At 39.3% G+C, this 4561-nt stretch overlaps 1 protein-coding gene across 1 annotated transcript in view; it reads right to left on the bottom strand.

Annotated features, from left to right (window-relative positions):
• LOC116693391 (sphingomyelin phosphodiesterase 3-like) overlaps positions 1-4561 on the bottom strand; it is a 96394-nt gene that overhangs the window by 35377 nt on the left and 56456 nt on the right. The gene's annotated exons all lie outside the window — the stretch shown is intronic.

Here is a 4561-nt window from a genome sequence, read left to right as displayed (position 1 = left end):
GGGGGGGGGGGGGAACAAAAGGTAGGAGCTCAGTGATTGATTCGCTCTGATGTAAGCACGCTGCGAGCAAAACAAACCTTTTCCCAAACTTTCTGTTTGTGTGTTTTATCTTTAGATAGTTCATCTGGGTTTTTAACACATATACTGCCTTTCCAACCTTTAGTGTACTGAATACACTCTTACCCAAATGAAGAAAAAATAAAGTACATTACACTGGATCTATCAAAGTAAATACTACATTCTCATTGTAAAAGAGCATTTTGAAGCACAAATGGCCTCCGTTCTCACATGCTGTGTAGCAAAACTAATCTCTGTTCCTATTAATACGTCTGACTCATAAGCTGTGTTGGGAACCATTACCTGACAGAAAAAGTCCTTCATAAAAGGAGTGTCATTTCTAACACACTAGATGACACATACATAACTTTTTAAGTAGACCAAGCATGATACAAAATATTGTGCCTGATCTACTCAAAAAAGGTAAGGCAACTTTTTGCATCAGATTATCATATAATGCAAGGCTAGTCTTTGTACAGGCTACTTAAAATCTTGAATGTAAGAAATTAGTTTTGGAAGTAATGTCAATATTAATTTAGTAAGTAAAGTCTACTTAACTTTGCAAGTAAATTTACATACTGTATTACTTACTTGCAAAACTAAGTTGACTTTACTTGAACAATTAAGTTGTCTTTAATCAATTAATATTGAACTTACTTCCAAAAATTGTTTCTTTCACACAAGAAATTAATATACAAAGACTGGCCTTACTTTATCTACATAATAATCTGATGCAACAAGTTGCCTTACCTTATCAAGTAGATCAGGCGCAATATTTTTATCAGTGTAGTGTGTTCACCATTTTGAAGTGGTGTTAGAATTCTCCACGGTTAATTTCATTCACTATATAGTCCACTATAAAATACCCACAATGCACTGCTAGTTTGAGCGTATATACAGTATGATGCATGGTTTACATGATGCTGGGTGCGCCTAGTCTGGCACCAGACCAAGCTCAATCTCCTAAGATTGGACATTAGTCTGGGGAGTCTGCTCTGTATTTTCTCTGCATGGACAGTCCTTCAACCAATCAGACCAGCGATCTGGGTGACGTAGTTTGCAGACAGCAGCAAACTGGTTGCTGCCGGTGGCCACCATGTAGAATGTAAACAAAAAGCTGCTTCTCGTCGTTCATTGGCCGTCGCTTCTCCATCATCATCGTGTTAAACCCGCCAATAGCGCGCCAGGTGGATGAGCCAGTTTGTGATTGTAACGGAAGCAGGATAGATAAATGTACTCGGTAACACACATGTGACGCAAACACGTTTTCAATGAGTGTCCAAAATCTCGTTGTCCCTATAGAGTTCACTGTTTAACCCTCGGAGGTCTGAGGGCATTTTTCCGATTTCATCTTGATTTCTCCTTTTTAGTATTTCTATATAACCTGTTCCCCATGTGTTTCATGTAAAAATATTCAGAATAAACTCAACATTCTGTATAGTGGTGCCCCAAAGTGTTCCAGAGCAATGTATAAAGAGATAAATTGGCCCAAAGGCAGAACTATTTCTCAAATCTATTGTGAAAACATTGCTTCACTCAATTTTTTCGGTGTTTCAAATGACTTTACAAAAGTCTTAGGTTCAAAAACGTTGGGTAATATATGAATAAAATACTTAATGAATGTCTAAAATGAAATTTTGTAATAAGGCTTCTTGCGTAGGAGTGTGGTCGCCGGTCTTCTGTCTTCAGAGGGTTAGTAACACTCTATAGGGAATAGTGAGTGAGTGACTGAGACTGTGTCCACGTCTCCACTTCCTCACGCTGTATGAAATCCTATCTGTCACAGAGTTTCTCTTCAGGCTGATGTTGGCAAAAGCCTGTCGCTTGTCGGGGCACGTGATTTCAGCCGCCTGCAGCACGTCTTCAAACCTCAGGGTATGGCTCGGATACTGCTGCTATTTGTTAGCAATAAGGCAGCTATGGCTTTCACAGCTGCATCAATAATCTAAAAACAGAAAGCGGTTTCCACCAACCTGCCGACTGTTCATTTACCTACTTTGTTCTCAGTTCTTGAAAAGGTATTGCACTTTTCTGCCATGATAGGTCAAATATTCCTTGAGCCCTGAAAGGAGCTACACACACACCAAGCAGACTGGCTTCCCTTCTACCTCGGTGGAGGAAACGCAGCTGGTTGGATCCTTTACTCTTCCTACAATGAGAGGATTGTTCTGCATTGAGTACTTTTGCTTTTAATCTTTTAAGTACATTTTCCTGATGATACTTACATACTTTAACTTCAGTACCATTTTCAATACAGGAGTATTTTACAGAGTGGCATTGGTACTTTTAGTTATGTAAAGGATCTGAATACTTCTTCCACCACTGACGCCTGTGACGTGTGGCAGGGGAAGGAGGACCAAATGGCAGGTTGGTGGGTGAAGACAGGATAATTTATTAAAGAAATAAACAGTTCAAAACTCCAAGGGAAAATCCAAAAACCCAAAGGGGTGGAGGAGAAAAAAAGAAGAGGAAAAGACAGAACTAACACACAGGGAAGAACTTACGGGAACAGGCACCAAGACGAGGTACTGACAGGCAGACGGACTAGAAAGTTCATACACAAGGTAACGAGGTAACGAGATGCAGGTGATGAGAGGGCAGGGAATCAGGTGGGAAACATCAGGTGATCACAAGAGCGGTAAGACACAGGAAGTAAAGCTAGGGGCAAGACGAGACAGAAAACAGACTCCAAAATAAAACAGGAAACAGAACAAGCAGACACACAGTGGGACACAAGACAGATAACCACACAAGACAACACTAAGAAACAAACCCGAGGAGACAAAAAAGGGAAAAATAATCCCAACAAAACCCCAAACCATGACAGCGTCAGCCAGTGCCACTAACCTGCTGTTTAAACAATCTTATTTTCTTCCTGCCCACAGATGACTTCCCCGGAAATTATAGTCCTTGAATGTTTTTTAAACTAACCCCAACCCAAGCCATTAGCTCCATCAGCATGAATAAATAATGAATCGATTCATTCATTCATTCATGACAACCGCCAGGAGTTTAGGAAGACACAAAGAGAGTGTTGACCTCAGTGTAACCTCAAATGCCCCACAGGGACCACCAGGGCAACAGACCAGCAGCCTCAACACAGTGTCACAGCTACAGCAAGACCCAAGACTCCATTCTCATCCCACCATCCAGCTGAAACTCACCATATGTTGTACACGCGTGTTAAAGGCTTTTGTTTTTTCCACATGGACCCAATTTCCCTGTTTTGTATGTAAGCGACTGATAGGAGCCACAATCTTTGAAACTGGTCCAGTATTAAGCGTGACCTCTGTAACTAGCAGCCACACATTGGGCTGTGATGGAACCCTATGGGGCAAATGTGCATCGTCAATTTGGTCCACTCAAAGAGACAGACCTTTAAAACCTCTTGAAGACCTTTTGTTCAACAGCGCTGAAACCACCAGACTCCATTAAAAAAAAAAACGTTTAGCGTGTATAGAGCCAACCAATTTTTACACGTAAATTGGTAAACTAGGTTTTTATTTCAACCAAAACTAGAGTTGTGATGGTTGGTAAAGTGGAAAAACGACCCAAAATGGGGTTTCATATTTTTATTTTGCTTCTGTCGACTTTTGAATGAAGTGTTTTTGATGATGCAAAAATCACTGTTTATTTACATGGACTCTGGTGGCCTTAGCAATCACAATTCCTGGGATGTTTTTCTGATTAAAAATAAATCTTTCTCTTTAACAGAAAGGTCGACCTCCTTAGAAATCCTTTCCATATTATTGTCAGACACTTTTAATATTAATCTGAGTCTATTAATTTACATTGTAGCTTGTTCCACCGCTTTTTTGCCAGTTGCAGAGGTAGTTACCTTTTAACACACATGAAGATTAGTATTCATCTAAATGACAAAAAAAACGACCAATGACAAGTTAAAAGAGCAAGATAATGCTGCTATACTTAATAAGCTTATTTTGTCCCAATTAAACAAATGGATGTCATTTGTTCATTTTACCTCCAGGGCTCTTTTCAATTTTCAAGAAAAAAAACTCTTTTCAGAAAAATACCACTGCGGGAGATATTTGTAACACCGGTCTATTTTCTCCCAAAATGAAACTCTTGTTTGACAGGCTGATGCTCCGAATAGCACATCTATATCAGAATAACAATAATCAACGTCGCCTACACCCTAGTAATCTTCTTTTGTATAGTCCAAACCTTTGTGCACAGTAATGATTCATGACAGAACAACAAAAGCTGCGACGTATCACAAAAGGCAATATCACTATCGCAGGAGGCCGTCCGAGATTTCTTTATCAGCAGAAAACTGCACTTTAAAATGTGGCATTCTTTTCTTAATTGTGTCTTTAATGTTCTATTTAATGTTCATATTTGCTCAATAAAATGTTGGAAATGATCTTCTTTCATTTGATAGAGATAGATAGATAGACAGATATATAGATATATAGATAGATAGAAAGATAGACAGACAGATAGACAGACAGACAGACAGATAGATAGATAGATAGATAGATAG

The sequence above is a fragment of the Etheostoma spectabile genome, chromosome 8, assembly GCF_008692095.1.
Source record: "Etheostoma spectabile isolate EspeVRDwgs_2016 chromosome 8, UIUC_Espe_1.0, whole genome shotgun sequence".
Taxonomy (NCBI): Eukaryota; Metazoa; Chordata; class Actinopteri; order Perciformes; family Percidae; genus Etheostoma; species Etheostoma spectabile.
This window is presented reverse-complemented; position numbering and strand designations above follow the sequence as displayed.